The sequence below is a fragment of the Podarcis melisellensis genome, assembly GCF_964234715.1.
Source record: "Podarcis melisellensis genome assembly, chromosome: 2".
Lineage (NCBI taxonomy): Eukaryota > Metazoa > Chordata > Lepidosauria > Squamata > Lacertidae > Podarcis > Podarcis melisellensis.
The window spans coordinates 5,525,557-5,542,292 of record NC_138529.1 but is presented as its reverse complement, the minus strand read 5'-3'; the positions used below and the strand labels follow the sequence as shown (position 1 = coordinate 5,542,292).

The window sequence follows — 16,736 nt, the reverse complement described above, 5'->3', positions numbered from 1 at the left end:
CCTTCTTTATGGTCCAGCTCTCACTTACATACATCATTACTGGGGAAACCATAGCTTTAACCTTTGTCGGCAAAGTGATGTCTCTGCTTTTTAAGATGCTGCCTAGGTTTGTCATTGCTTTTCTCCCAAGAAGCAGGTGTCTTTTAATTTCGTGACTGCTGTCACCAACTGCAGTGATCGTGGAGCCAAAGTAAAATCTCTCACTGCTTCCATTTCTTCCCCTTCTATTTGCCAGGAGGTGATGGGACCAGTGGCCATGATCTTAGTTTTTTTGATGTTGAGCTTCAGACCATATTTTGCGCTCTCCTCTTTCATCCTCATTAAGAGGTTCTTTAATTCCTCCTCATTTTCTGCCATCAAGGTTGTGTCATCTGCATATCTGAGGTTGTTGATATTTCTTCCAGCAATCTTAATTCCGGCTTGGGATTCATCCAGTCCAGCCTTTCGCATGATTAATTCTGCATATAAGTTAAATAAGCAGGGAGACAATTACAAAAGCCTTGTTTTACTCCTTTCCCAATTTTGAACCAATCAGTTGTTCCATATCCAGTTCTAAGTGTAGCTTCTTGTCCTACATAGAGATTTCTCAGGAGACAGATGAGGTGATCAGGCACTCCCATTTCTTTAAGAACTTGCCATAGTTTGCTGTGGTCGACACAGTCAAAGGCTTTTGCGTAGTAAATACAGTGGAACTCAAGTCTGAGTAGACCTTTATAAGGCTATTTTTCTAGAAAAAGAGGTGCCAGAACTCACCATGAACACCTCCCTTGTTCTCTTATAAAGGCAATGGCGCTGACCTGAGAGGTGCCAGGACTCAGTTCCGGTAGGTTATGACTGGGGAAAAAAGCCCTGATAAGGTTGATCTTCAGTTGTAATGTGGTCCTAAGTCAGGGCTCAGCTGTGCAGTATATGAAGTGCTCACAAAACTTTCTGAGACACTACAATACTTTTTGCACTCTTTCTTTATTAACTGTCACACACATGTGTACGTTTATGCACGTCTCTTGGCCTTGCAGTGGTGCTCCTCTTTGGGCTGCTGCGTTGAATATTGCTGTTGTTTAGTCGTTTAGTCGTGTCCAACTCTTCGTGACCCCATGGACCAGAGCATGCCAGGCACTCCTGTCTTCCACTGCCTCCTGCAGTTTGGTCAAACTCATGTTTGTAGCTTCGAGAACACTGTCCAACCATCTCATCCTCTGTCGTCCCCTTCTCCTTGTGCCCTCAATCTTTCCCAACATCAGGGTCTTTTCCAGGGAGTCTTCTCTTCTCATGAGGTGGCCAAAGTATTGGAGCCTCAGTTTCACGATCTGTCCTTCCAGTGAGCACTCAGGGCTGATTTCCTTAAGAATGAATAGGTTTGATCTTCTTGCAGTCCATGGGACTCTCAAGAGCCTCCTCCAGCACCATAATTCAAAAGCATCAATTATTTGGCGATCAGCCTTCTTTATGGTCCAGCTCTCACTTCCATACATCTCTACTGGGAAAACCATGGCGTTGAATATTAATCTTGTGCAAATTCCTGAAAATCTCATTGGCATCACTTATGTGCATAAAGGACCCTTAGGGTGGGATTCAACTAATGAGTTCTGCTAGTGGAAGCTCATGCAAGACCTTCTGGTAGCGGAGTGGGGCTTTCACTCCTATCCTCCCCCCATGCCTTCCCATGTGTGTATCAAGAGAACCCTCAGAATAGCACATAGGGGAAGGAGAGGGGTGGTCAGTCTGAAAAACTGAAATGCTTGCACTGACAGAACCATTAGAAGAGCATTATTTTGAGTTCTTTCCAATGAGAGGAAAAAATGGTGGGGGTGTAGAAGAATCATGGGGACTTACAGCACCTGCTCCCCGTCCCCTGTTCTTGTTTTAGCACCAGATGCAACAGAGACCTGCCCTCTGACCAACATTATTATAAATTCTACCACAATAACGGTAACAAATTATCTTGGTTTTTTTTTTTAACTAAGTGGATAATGATTTGGGGAGCTCAATGAAGGGTTCTCCAAATGTTTGCTGAGCAAATAAGTTTGTGAAATCTGGCAAGGAAGAGGCAACAGGGAGCCAGGTGGGGAAACCAACACGCTTTCTCTATCTTTGCGCAAGCATAGCCTGGTTGGTTTCCCAGACAGCATTGATCTTCATGTGTTGGGTGGTATTGATTCCATTCTTGTTCCAGGTGTCCCAAGGGTGCCAGTGCTTGCTTCCAGGCAGACACTGGAAAACTTGTCCATACATTAGTTTCCCACATCACACACACACACCCTCTAGTGCTCTACCGGGTGCATTGAGAACTGTCCTTGCAAAAAGCAGGTACCCTTCCCCCTCAGCACAGAAAGCATCAGTGGGGGCACTATTGGGGGGGCAGTTCTCCTTCTCCATTGCACTTCTCCAAGTCCACTGTTCCATTTTTTACCTGTTTGCTGGTTCTACAAACTGAATTGCTTTTGCTATCTGGGTTGGCTCCAGGTTTGAAGGGGCTCTCAAAGTGCCATCTGGTGGAACTCTTTTTACATCCAGTCCTTAGCTTATTTGAAGGCAGCAGCAGAGAGCAGCTATTAGCTGCTGTTTTTTGAAGTTCCCACAATGCCCCTTGCACAACACAGTCAGCAGACCCCTCCAGGGAGCAAGACCAGGCTTCAGTGCCAGTGGGCAATGGTGTGGCACTGAAACCATAGCAGCTTCCTCTGGGTGCCAGACACTGACACTGGACCGGATGGTTGCTGTGGGTCTAGCCTTCTCCATGAAATCTCTCCCCTCCTCTGAAATTTGGAATGGTATCCCTGAGGTCAGTAGGCTGGCCAGATGCAAAAAAGAGGGCAGGGTTCCTGAACCTTTAAATTATTGTGCCGAAGAGGGAAGTTTGCCAGGTGTACCTTGCATGACAAGCTTCCTCTGCTGAACTCTCCTCTTTTACATTACTCCTAAACATTCAAAAGCCCTGTCCTCCCTAGTTAAGAACCAAAAGCACAGCTTGATCAATAAGTGTGTGTGAAGTTCTCCTAGGGTCAAGTAGGAAAATAATAATTGGGTGGCGATGGTTACCAGAAAATGGCTTTATCCAGAAAGTAGCTACTTTCTGTGTGTCTGCATATACACTATAAACCTTTAAAGCAAATTCAAAGCACATTCCCCCACTCAAAGAATTCTGGGCACAGGTTAAAGTGCCCAGAATTCTTTGAGAGAAAGAATGCTCTTCAGATACACTTTAAACGTATAGTGTGTACACAGCCTGTTTGCAGCAGTGGCTGCTCAATTTCCCAAGGAACAGTGCCATTTGCTCAAATCCAAGTTGGAGTCAAGTATGTTTAAAGCACATCCCACCTGACAAAAAAATAATGAAAGCTGTAGTTTATTAAGGGTTCTGGGAATTGTAGCTCTGCGAGAGGCAAGCTACAGTCCCTGGGTTTTTTTTGAGGGGAAGCCACGTGCATTAGAACTTCTTCAAAGGTTTGGTGCGTCCACAGCCTCCTCCTGCCACTTCCTCATCGGTGGATCTTTCGAGGAGGAAAATCGAATCAAAGGCGACCTGGCCTTCTTTTGCCATAGTGTCAAGGATTGGGCATCTGCTGAGGAATGACACCTCTGCACAGGTGCCTACAACAAGGGTCCCCTGCAATGAGGAGATAGACTAAGGGCTCACCCACACTTCCTTTGGTCCCAAATTTTGTTCCTTTTAGTCCGTGACTTCTAGGCATGGGCCTGATAGGTTTTCCTTTGCCCGGAAAAATCTGCTGTTCACTGCTGAATCAGAACAAGGGTCAATCCACAGAAAACCTGATTGACGTTTGCTCTGATTCAGCAGTAAACCACGGGTTATCCTGGGGGAAATGGCAGGACAAAAGAAAAACCTATTGGATCCATGCCTAGAAGTCACGGACCAAATGGAAGTGTGGATGAGCCCTGAGGCAGGGTCCATGGAGGGTGTCTTGCCCAAAGGCTCTCCAGAACCTGGAGCTGAGAGGCACAAAGGTCTTTCCTCCCCAGCTCCTGTCCACCTCTGAGGAAGGAGAACAGGTTGCCTTGGATGCAGCCATAAGCCACCCTCCTGTGCTTCTCTGTGTGTGTGAACAGGAAATGTGCTACAGCGGAACAGGAGCTTAGGTGAGAAGGGGAAGAAGGAACAGCCATTTCAAAAGAGTTCACCCTCTTTCTCCTGGTATGAACCATAAAAGTGCATGGGCAGGTCAACCTCTCAGATTCCCTCCAACCTCATTTGCCTTGACTTTAGTGTACCTTTACAGGTCTTTGGGTAAGGAGTGCATAATTTCAGTGATCTGCAGGGCTCTTGAGCAGATGGCTGGCACATTCAACTAGCAGTGGCACTGAAGCTCAGAAGGCTCATGATGAGAAGAAACTGGTCCCACAGCATTACGTGACAGGTGAAGTGGACCAGCGTCACTGGCAAGACTGAAGCTGGAACTTGACCCTGGAGAGTTGCACTGTACACAAACATGGATCTTGTCCCATAGCAACACCCAGTGCAGCTAGTCCAATAAGATAAGGAATGAAATCTGTGTCCTGAACCTTGATGTGTTGCCATCTCCCTTGCTGCACAGCTGATCACCTTGGGCCCCTTGATGACGAGAGCTTGGAGTCTATTCCTGTTTGATGCAGGAATTGCCTAATCAGTCATGCTGGATATGTACTTTTGCCAGCAACACGAGACTATTGCTGGATCTGATCCCTCCTGGGAAGCCTTGTTCTTGATTTGTCACTGGAGCCAATACCTACTGACTGCCCACCAGGACTCTTGTGTGATGTCAGGGAGGGGCAGTAGCACAAAGGCGGAGCACATATTGATTGCTCTGGGAGCAGAAGACCCTAAATTCAGGTTGCAATTTGTATACATGTTTATCTGCAAGTATGTCACATTGAATGGATTGGGTCTTACTTTCCAGTAAACATACTTGGAATTGCAGTCTCAGTCTGACATCTCCAGTTAAAAGGACTTCAAGAAACAGGATTGGTGAAGCCTTATCTCTGCCTGAAACTTTGGAAGAATGCAACTTCCAGCTCCAACTCCCAGCAGCCCAAGCCAGCATGCATGGCCAATGTTCAGGGATGGGAGGATTTTGTAGTCTGGCTACAAAAGGAGGGCCACAGGTTCCTCATGATCCTAGAGAGACTTCATGATGGTCCAGTGATATATAGATTAATTAACTACTGATGTGTATTTTATTAATAATACATATATGAAAACTATAACTCATGGAAATCCAGGAGATTTATTTTGTTTTGTTTTTCATTTGTAGGAGAGGTATTGATGATATATATCTGATGTTATATTAGCAGTTTGGATGTTATGTTCAGTTATGGACAGGGAACTTATGGTCTTTTAGATGCTCCCATCCTCCCTGACCATTGGCCATGACCATTGGCGATGTCAGCTGAGGCTGATGGGAGTCTGATAACATTAATAGGGCCTTGTGCTCCCCATGCTACATGCCACCCCCACCCAAATTTATTTGATTTTCAATTATATGAAGAGTACAAGAAAAATAAAATAAAGAATTATAAAGAATTATAAAACAGAAGCAACCAAAACAGGAAAAGTTAAAAGTCACAGTATCATTTTGCAGAAGCAATTATTTCATATAGTACAACAACTTATGTACAAACTTGCCCAATAAACAGAGAAGGAGAATACAATGCTACCTCCAGCATGTTTGTTTATCTGGCTAGTTTTATTTGCGAAATAGGCAGTGCATTCCTATCCGTGCAGTTGTAAGCGCAACTGCATTCAGTGGGACTTATTCCAGGATTAACAGTGGGGTTGGGAATATATATTTCACCAGATATTCTTGAATTCTAATTCCCATCAACCCCAACTAGAATGGTTAGGGATAATGGAAACAGTAGTTTCTTCCCTTCTTTACAGCTAACTACTAATACCATTCTCAACATTTTGTAGGGGGGCAGGGCCGGCTCCGGGGGGACTTGGGCTTGGCTCTCTCTGACCCTTGGTCCCCCATAGCAGCACTGGCACTTCTTCCCTCATCCTCGCTCCTCTCCATAACTCACCGTGACCCGGGTGGCCCTGGTGCCCCAGGAGGGCGGCTGTCTCACAGGAAGGACAGATCAAGCTGCAAGGTGACATTCATGACAGCATGCCATGTTCACCGAAAAGCTGTTTCTCAGAGCATGCTGCAGTTGGGCCAATGTGCTCCTTCAGCCCCAAAATGCAGAAGCCCCAAAGAAAGAGACACGCTCACTGGGAAATGGTGAGGTTGGTTCCAGGGTCGTCTTTAGCAGATGCGGTGCCAGGGTGCAAATATCCACTCAGTGCCCCCAAATGACCACAGATAGTGGGGGGCGGCAGCAAAGCTGTGCACTGCCAGCCATGGGGGGGGTGCGCAACTCTCCCCCATGCCGCTGCAGGAGAGCAATCCCCTCAGAGGCTTGGGAGGGAAGCTGCGTGCCCACCAGCCATATAGTTGGCGGGGCGCAGCTTCCATCCGAATCCTCTGCAGGGATTGTTCTCCTCCTGCAGAGGCTTGGAAGGCAAGCTGCATGCCCGCCAGCCATATGGTGTGTGCAGGGAAAGGGGAGGCTGCCGGCAAAGCTGTGCAGCTCCCCCACTTGCTGGGGAGCCCCTGAGAGGCCGGCGCCCTGGTGCAGCGCACCACTAAGCCCTATGGGAAATACAGCTCTGGTTGGTTCTGTGGTTGAGCTTTGCCCAGCATTGGTAGAGAGTGAGGGAAAACTCCTGTGTTCAGTTTCTGTGGTTCATGGTTGTGCTTGCGTCCCCCGACATTTGAGGAACCAAGCGACAGAAGGAGAGTGACACTGAGAAGGACACTGAGATCCAGCACTGAGGGCCTTCTGGCGGTTCCCTCATTGCGAGAAGTGAAGTTACAGGGAACCAGACAGAGGGCCTTCTCGGTAGTGGAGCCCACCCTGTGGAACACCCTCCCTTCAGAGGTCAAGGAAGTAAACAACTACCTGACTTTTAAAAGACATCTGAGGGCAGCCCTGTTTAGGGAAGTTTTTAATATTTAATGCTGTACTGTTTTTAACACTTGATTGGGAGCCGCCCAGAGTGGCTGGAGAAACTCAGCCAGATGGGCGGGGTATAAATAATATATTATTATTATTATTATTATTATTATTATTATTATTATTATTATTATTATTAGAGTAGTGCTGGAAAACGGCAGCATGAGGGCAGATCTGCCAAATGATGGCCTCAAGCCTGCATAGCAACCAGCAATGGGGAAAGTTAGTCACCAACACAAATGACAATTGAACCACACACAAGTTACCAGCCTGCAAAAAGTCTTACTAGCCGGTCAGCGGCTGGCAGTGGAAAGGTGGAGAGCAGTGTTTCTATGCTGGTTGGAAAGGAAGGAGCATCCTTCCTCTTGCAGCCCACTTGAGAAGGGGCAGGTGCTCCACCCCTTCTCCATCAGTCCGCTTCCTGTATGTCAATCAGACTGCCTACCACTGAGGTACAGCCCTTCCGCAAGTTCCAAAGAGTTCCATGGCTCCTCACCCCGGACCTTTACTACAAAGGAGAACATGAGAGGAAATTGGTTTACCTAAATCATCATCCCTACTGCCATTCTTTGGCTCTGGCTAATTGTTTCTGTTGGAAGAGATAGCAGGGATGTCTCTCATCCTAGCAGGGATGACTTTGTTTTTTTTTTTTATTTAATTTTATTGATTTAAAATACTATCATACAAATACATTACAAATAATTACAACAGAATTTCACACAAAAATGAAAAAGGAATAACAAGAATAAAAATAAAAAACAAAGAAGAATTAACATTAAAATAAAAGAATATTGATTATATTATCATATCTTGACCAATAAAGTTTTGTTCTTCTAGAGCAAAACTTTATTAGTCAAGATATGATAATACTTTTTCTAATATCTTAATTTTATCACACAGTTTATTTTATAGCCTTTTCTGCATATTTTTCTAATATATTTTTCCAATTATTTATTATACACAAGTATCATTCAATTCTGCCGGGATAATTTCATTTTTACAGTGTGATCTTATATACTCCTTGAATAATATCTATTCTCTCTATACTTTTTGATTTAGGGCTCCCCTAACTTTTCCAGTCAGCTTTGCTAAGTGAAAATACTCTACTATGAGTGTTTGCCAGTCTATTATTGTTGGTATTGTTTCACATTTCCAACTTCTGGCTACGAGTATTCTTGTGGCCGTAATTGAGTACATAAACAGTGGTCTTGTGTTTTGCTTTATTTCTGTTGGTAATATTCCTAGAAGGAAAACCTCCGGTCTTTTCTTTATATTAAGTTTAAATAGTTTTTTTAATTCATCATATATGTTATTCCAAAACTCGCTTATCACCATACAAGTCCACCACATACGGTAATAAGATCCTATCTCCTTTTTGCAACGCCAACATATTGGTGAGCTTCCTTTATACATTTTGGTGAGTTTAGCTGGGGTATGATGCCATCGGTAGAGCATCTTCATGGTATTTTCCCTCAAATTATAACATGATGTAAATTTGATATCTTGCTGCCATAACCTTTCCCACTGTTCCATATTGATGTTATAACCAAAGTCCTGTGCCCATAGCAGGGATGACTGTGACTAGGTGACCTGTTTGTCTTCTCGGTCTGCACAGATGATGGAGAACTTCAAAGCCCCTGCTCTCCCTCCGGGTATTCAACTATCATATCATCTGAATGGCAAAGAAGAGAAGGCAAGCAAGTAGAACTGATTTCTAGGGAGTTTCCTATTAACTCTGAACATATCCTTGGAAATAGACATTGCCTTCATGTTTTCCTTGGCATTTCTTCCTCCTGCCATCTTCCTCCAGACCAGGATAGCAGGAGGTCCGCAGAGCCTACAGGGAAACAAAGAGACACATGGGATATTTTTATTTTTCTGAACCTCAAAATAGGCCTCAGTTACAGAGAGACCTTTCCTAAGAAACTTTAAGGACTAACATTACTCTGGAAGCAATATCTATATGCTGAAGGGTCTTACCTTTTGTGTCCTCTTAAAGAGGGGTCCAGAGGGGGAGGGGGAGGCGGTGGGCGAGGGGGAGGCCTCTGGGAGAGGAAAAAATTTATTCTTTTTTCCCAAGTGTGAAAGGACTTCTCAGTCTAGAAAGCCTAGAAAAGAAAGAGAAATGGGACTCACAGCACTCTCTAATACCTCTATGCTCAAGATGAATTCTCTATCATCAAAGAATTCAGATGCTGAGAAAAATCCTACTTACATGTCTTCTCCTTTCTCTCTCGGAATGATCCAAGTATAGGAGATCCCCAGGCCTTCTAGAGTTCTGGCGACCAATGAGCTAGCAGAGGAAGATGTCACAATGAACCTCGCAACCCAGCAACCCTGGGCCCTGAGAAAACTAGCAACCACAAACCCTGCTCCTCTTAAGTGACACGACTAAGTTTTCTCATGTCTTTTCCCCCATGTTCTCCAGGAGAGGTGAGACCTTATTCCTTCTCCCCAAGCGGGACACAACTTTTCTCAACCTCGAAAGCCTAGGAAAGAAAGAGAAAAAAGAGAGAAATGGGGGGACGTCCGGGTTGGCGCCATCGATTAATGGCGGATTCCCTCCGAGCTCCGGAGGGAATCGGCTCTGCAGAGACCGGGTCTTGCCGCTGCGGCGACGCAGGGACCCTTAAAATCACAGGCGCAGAAGCCTGTGAGCGTAGTGACTCGGCGGGCACCATTTGCGCCCCCCCAATCCATGAAGGAGTCTTTTTAGAGGCTTCGGATCGGGGACGGGGTGCGGCGCGGTGCTGAGAGTTCTCCTGCATCTGCAGAGTGAAGCCGCAAGTCATTATCGGAGAGTGCTGACTTTTTCCTTGGAACATTCGGACTCTAAAACATCAACCCGTAATACAGAAATTGGAACTTTAAAGAAAAATTTGGTGGATCAGGAACGAGCGGGGAAGGGTTAAAAAGAAAGTCCACCCCCCCTCTTCGTAAACAACTTAAATCAAAGGACCTGCTAGCTAAGGTCGAGAGAATCGTTTCTTTCTCTTTAGTAAAAGACTTTAATTCCACGGTTTTGACATTATAAGAATTTCTACTGGAGGATAATAAGATTAATTTTGGGAGCTGAAGTTTCACCCCCCCGGACCCGGGAGTGTCCCGCGAGAGAGCCTGTTGATGAAATATTGAAAAGTTTGACAGCTGTCAAGTTAGCTGTCAAGACGGAAAAAGAGAACCTTGTTTCTGTTGCTTCTGTTGGTTAATTTGTAATAATCTGCTGAAAATAAAGAAGGGCTGATACAAAATAATCTGACTTTTGGACTTGAGCTGAAAGGAATATAAAGGAACCAAAACCCTCCTAGAGGGGTTTAGTGACATTACAGGAATGGCTGGAGGAAAGAAAATTCAGGCTGAACTGGACAGAGCATTTGTTCTCTTGGGAAAGTTACAAGGCCAAACCGATGTTTTGGCTACAAATGTTACAACTCTGGACTTAGCAGTAAAGAACATTGTTGAACCTGATAAGGACTTGAAACAGGAAGCCTATCCAACTGAACAAATAGAGAAAACGGAGAGCTTTGACAATATGGAGCAGGTGACATATGTTGCTCCTGAAGAAAATGAAGGAGGAGCTGAAACTTTGCAGATGTTAAAGGAGAGCTGCAATTTGAGGCCTGACATGATGACAAAAAAGGAAAATAAAAATCTGATGTGGAGAGCCTGGCCTGAATTGGAGGTGGAAGCTGGAGCTTGGGGGGCATTTGGACCTGAAAAGAGTATAAAACAAGATTTGAAGTACCCCATAGGCTTTACTTTTAAATATGGAGGTCTGGCTGGTAAAAACATGGATCCTGTTGGGCCGGAGCTACTTCAAGATTTGGAGTTTAACATTAAGGACTATCAAAAAGACCAGCAGAGAGGAACTGAGAGAGAATTGAGAGCCTCGGACGTGAGATCTCCAGGCTAAACAGTATATTGAGACTGATGGATTTTTGTTGAGGACTGAAACCGGGAAAAGGGTGGGTGGAGTTTGGGAATCCAAAGGGTATATAAATATAGTTTGTTCTGTTTTTACTTTGCTTTGCTATTGGTATGGAAATTGGGAAAGTCGTGGAAGGGAAATTTTGGTCGACATTAGGAAAAATGTTTAAGAAAAAATAATGAGGTACAAATATTGATGAGTAAATTTGGATAAGTTAAAATTGGTTATTAAAATGGTCTAAACTAAATGAAAATAAGGTTTGTAAATATAAATTGAGGAAATGGAAGAAAGAAGAAAAGTAAAATAATAACATGTTAGAATAAATTAAATTAAGTCAAAATGGAGAAGTGAGTTAAGGATTTGCTGAGCTAATAATTTAAATTGGAATACAAGAAGGGGAGGCGTGAGGAGGTCTGAGAAATAAGTTAAAAGAAAATAAGTATTTGAACTTTTAAGTGTTTTTAATTGTTTTTAAGTTTTGTATTTTTGTTATCTTTTTGTTTATATTTTGTTTTTGTTTTTATATGTTTTTCCTTTTTTTGAAAATGCTAATAAATATTCATTTAAAAAAAAATGAGAGAAATGGGGCCCACAGTTAGTACTCTCCTGATCTGCGTTCCTAAACTGGTTTTGGCATTCACGCATCTAAGCTCAAGAGGAATTCTTTATCATCACAGAATTCAGATGCTGAGAGAAATCCTACTTACATGTCTTCTCCTTTCTCTCTCTCTCGGAATGATCCAAGTATAGGAGATCCCCAGGCCTTCTAGAGTTCTGGCGACCAATGAGCTAGCAGAGGAAGATGTCACAATGAACCTCGCAACCCAGCAACCCTGGGCCCTGAGAAAACTAGCAACCACAAACCCTGCTCCTCTTAAGTGACACGACTAAGTTTTCTCATGTCTTTTTCCCCATGTTCTCCAGGATAGGTGAGACCTTATTCCTTCTCCCCAAGCGGGACAAAACTTTTCTCAACCTCGAAAGCCTAGGAAAGAAAGAAAAATGAGAGAAATGGGGCCCACAGTTAGTACTCTCCTGATCTGCGTCCCTAAACTGGTTTTGGCATTCACGCATCGAAGCTCAAGAGGAACTCACTATCATCACAGAATGCAGATGCTGAGAGAAATCCTACTTACATGTCTTAGGAGATGAAATGATATCCACGCGCTGCTCTGGTTTCGCCAGAAGCAGCTTAGTCATGCTGGCCACATGACCTGGAAAAAAATGTCTATGGACAAACGTCAGCTCCCTTGGCCAGTAAATCGAGATGAGCGCCGTAACCCCAGAGTCGTCCACGACTGGACTTAACTGCCAGGGGTCCTTTACCTTTAGACCTTTTAGCACTCTGGTGACCAATGAGCCAGCAGAGGGAAGGTGTCACAATGAACCACACAACCCAACAACCCTGGGCCCTGAGAAAACCAGCAGCCACAAGCACTGCTCCTCTTAAGTGACACTGCTAAGTTTTCTCCATGTTCCACTTTTTATAAAATGCGAAATGTGCCTATTCCTTTGGATTCCAGCTGCAGTTGTTTCTGCATCTCCCGAGCACTAGCTTGATGGGACGCAGGTGGCGCTGTGGGTTAAAGCCTCAGCACCTAGGACTTGCCGATCGAAAGGTCGGCGGTTCGAATCCCTGCGGCGGGGTGCGCTCCCGCTGCTCGGTCCCAGCGCCTGCCAACCTAGCAGTTCGAAAGCACCTCCGGGTGCAAGTAGATAAATAGGGACCGCTTACCAGCGGGAAGGTAAACGGCGTTTCCGTGTGCGGCTCTGGTTCGCCAGATGCAGCTTTGTCACGCTGGCCACGTGACCCGGAAGTGTCTCCGGACAGCGCTGGCCCCTGGCCTCTTAAGTGAGATGGGCGCACAACCCCAGAGTCTGTCAAGACTGGCCCATACAGGCAGGGGTACCTTTACCTTTACCTTACGAGCACTAGCTATCTCCTATATCTGTCTCATGTCCTCCAACATTTCTCCCATGATAATAGGAATGTCCTATTCTATAATTATGATGATGATGATTCTGACTGGGCTGCCCCAGCCATTCTGGGCAGTTTCCAACATATACAAAAACATCATTAAACATTACCAACCCCCCCCCCCCCTTCCCTTCAGATGTCTTCTAAAGGTTCTTTGGTTACTTATTTCCTTGGCTCCATATGCTCCAACATTTCTCCAACGAAAATAGAAATATCCTAAGGAAAAGTGGGTTATTCCGGGGTCAAATCAGAAACTGGGATGGCTTCTGTAAATCTGGGACTGTCCCTTGGAAATAGGGACACTTGGTGGGTCAGCTGAGATGCCCAGATGGGAGACCACCAGGGAACCCATGATATGGTGCTTAGAATTATACAGACAAAAAGAACTATGTAAATAGATACGTATACAGAACATGGTTTTGCAGGCCGCTTTTAAAGTGTGGGCAAAATATGTGCAGTGTTTGGCTCCTGCACTGCCCAATTTGACTCTCTTTGTGGGCCACCCATTATTTCCAGAACCATTTCAATACAAGCAACATTGCCGGGGGGGTGGGGTAGGTGAGAAAGGAAGGGATTCCACAGAATTCAAGACTTGTTCAGGAGGTGTAAACTGCTGGCAATGCAACAGCTGGAAGCTTAGCTGGAGGAGCTGGGACTTAAGACTTATCCCCACTTCTGCTTGTGTTGTGCTTAGAAAGCATGGGGGCTGAGCGGTTTTCCCCTTGGCCTGCTCCTTTTCCAGGTAAAACCCACACTTGAACAAATGGGAGTCCAAGGAAAACCCAGATGGCTGTTTGCTCTGACTGAGTGTTAAAGAGCAGTTTCCCCCAAGGGAAAGCAGCGGGACAAGAGGAAATGTGGATAAGCCCTCAATTGGCTTCAAAGTTGCAGGTGTCATCCTATGCATTATTGTGAGGTTGCACTCAGGGAGCACCATCATCTCTTACTCTGTTCAGTACCAGATGAGTGAAGGGCCCAGCAGCAGATATATACAACATAATTCTGGACTATTAATTTAGAGATGGAGGTGGGCATAAGCAATTCTGGGAAGTGAGGCTGTCACTGAAGGGGAATGGATGACAATGTGGTGTGCACCTCCTTCCAGAACTATCTCTGCTAGGATCAAAGAGTCAATGTTGAACATTATTCACATGTAGCACTGGAGCCTAGTGAAACTTACAGGTAGTTATATTAATCATTCTGTGTCATCTCTATACTGGAGGGGGTGTCAAGCCACTCTGGTGGGAGTGTCCAAGGTTAGGGTAAGCTGTCTTTAAAATTATCTCTGAAGTGTTGCACCGTGGAGTCAGGGCTAGTCTTGTTTTCCCTCTTTAGCAGGTGCAATAATGATATCCCATATGATCTCCGAACATGCGGCCATGTGTATGGAAGTAGCACTTAACTGGGAAAGAACAGAAGACTGCTCTCTTGGTAGATGGTATGACAATATGGGGTATCTGGCTCTGACAAACTTACACAGCACTGTAGGGTGGCTTGAGATGAAACCACAAGAGGCATTATTCATTCTCATCTGGAAGAACTTGGATTTCCTGTGGCTCACAATTCTCCTTGCAGATCTGAAGGGATGTACACACTGGGCTTTTATCAGACTAAATTAGATTTGTGTTTTCCTGCATTACTGCCCATGACTTTTCTTGTGATGATCCTTTTGTGTGTTCTAACTAAGCTCAGTTTTGTATCTTGTAGCCGACAACCCTTGTTGTTTATATTTGTTATGTGTTCTTCTGAATAAATATAACAGTACAGACGACATTTTATTGCTGAAGATACCAGAGGTGGGCGGGGAGGGGGGGGCAATATGATTTTTGTAGAGCCCTCAGTGATGTAGGCATTCTTGTTTCTGAAAGTGCTGATAAGAATACTTTGGACAGAGTCTGGTTAACTAGGAACCCAGTGTGAGATGACACACTGCATTTCCATTGGACTTTTAGGTTCAACATACACTCAGAACCCGCCAAACCATATAGCATTCACTGAGGGGTTTTTTGCAAGTCCCTTATTGCTCCAGAAGAAAGTCCAGGACTCTTCTCATCATAAGGTACCCACACTTAGCAAGTCTTATGTTTGCCCTTTTGTTTGTTAGGACCCTATTTGAGGTGGGGTGGGGGAAAGACCAATCCTTTTAAAAATGTTTAATATGAGTGATGCTTTCTTATTGTTCAATGCCTCCTTTCACTTTTGGTATGGCTGGGCCACTAATAATAAATATCATCTTGGTCCTTTGGATGGTCAGGTCACACACAGGCAAGGTGGAGGCTGTGAACTTGCTTTGCTCACCCTGATTGTGAGATATGGGCCAAAAGGCAGGAGGGAGGGCTTTCTCCCATGTGTACCTCACCATGCCCGTAAACGCTCCTATCCTTCACAAGCAGAATCTCAAGGGGTGTGCAGCAGCATCTGCTCAGTGGTGGCACCTGCTATTTTGAGCTCCATTCTTAGGGAACTTGGATTGGCCTCATACTTAGACATAGTTCAGTGCCACCAGGTTCATTTTACCCAGGCATTTTTTCAGTCTTGGATGGATATAACTGCATTATTGCTCTGAGTAGTTTTCATTCCATTGACTTAACTACTGTGTAATTTGTCCTTTGAATGAGTTTGGTGTGGGGTTTTTCATACTGTTTGGTGGTTTTAGAAAAGTTTGGGCTCGAGCTATGGAAGAGCTATATATACACATATATAAATAGAGCCATTTTAAATTTGGCCACACACACAGAGAGAGAAATAAATGCTATATTTTTGGAGCTTGGTGCTTCAGGGCTGACTCTCTTTTGGATTTGATGCTGCTTTAGCACTAACCACTGCCTATGAAACAACAATCCTATCATGCACCTCCCTTCATTGCAGAGCTGATTTCTGCTGGAAACTGTTGAGGGGCTTGGCTATCAGTATGTTGTTCAGCTGTTTCCACCACCGATCAGCTGAGCAATGGGGAGGGGGCCTGTGACTCACATGGAAGGTCTGCCTGCAGGTTAAGGGTAACTCAAATGTGGCCAATGAGTTTGCTGCAGCTTGATTTGTGTATTTGTAAACAAACTGATATTTCAAAAATGATGTTAGTCTTTGCCCTCCCAAGGAGAATGATAATGCAAAATGACCTGGAACATCCTGCTTTTTGGTGTTTGGAAAGTGTGAAATAATGCAATACAAATTAGCATTAGCAATGAAAGGTGCATAATGTGTTGATATTGGCAGTGTATTGAAGGTCAAAACTTGTGTACTGGTGATGTGCCACGTTCTGGACTATGGCACTGTTTGGCACACTTTTTTATGCTTGAAGCTTGGAAGATCAACCTGCTTTGAAGCAGTTTTTATGGATATGCAACATGGTGCCTAGCAGGAAGCACATGTCTAAATAAATGTGGTCTAATACCTAAAAGCCCAATCTTCCTTGCGCATGCTGCAGTGTGACCAATAGATGGGTGGAGCTAGTTTCAGGGACTATGTGAATTGTCTGGGTGACACCCTTGACAAAGGAACCCTGGCTTGGTGTAGATTCCATGTAGACTCATCTCTTAACCATTGGGAGTTCCCCTTCAAAGTCCCTTCTCCCACCTCAACCCCATCGTTCTTTTTCCTTCCAGCACTCACCATTGATAATGGCTGACTGACAGCACTTGGGCCGCTTAACTATACAGTAATCTCTCTTTTATCGCTTGTGGCTTGAATTGAGAAAATGGGTGTATGTCTATTTTTACAATTCCACTACATGCATTACTTAGCTTACCAATGCCAGGATGCAATGCTACATTGTTAGTGGCTGCTGTTACACCTTTGCGTAAGTTTAGACTTTTGCAGAACTTTCTGCTTTTCCTT

The 16,736-nt window shown here is 44.6% G+C and overlaps 1 long non-coding RNA gene across 8 annotated transcripts in view; it reads right to left on the bottom strand.

The window, feature by feature from the left end:
* Positions 1-8,266: 8,266 nt before the first annotated feature.
* LOC309364064 overlaps positions 8,267-16,736 on the bottom strand; it is a 75,882-nt gene continuing 67,412 nt past the window's right edge. For 5 of the 8 annotated variants that reach the window (XR_014165704.1, XR_014165705.1, XR_014165706.1 and 2 more), the window contains 4 exons: positions 12,844-14,476; positions 11,629-12,462; positions 8,974-9,101; positions 8,267-8,830 (listed from right to left, as the gene is read on the bottom strand). This is a non-coding gene — a long non-coding RNA (uncharacterized lncRNA). Of the gene's footprint in view, positions 8,831-8,973; positions 9,102-11,628; positions 12,463-12,843; positions 16,733-16,736 lie in introns of those variants that run through there. The other 3 variants (XR_014165711.1, XR_014165709.1, XR_014165710.1) reach the window with 3 other exon arrangements.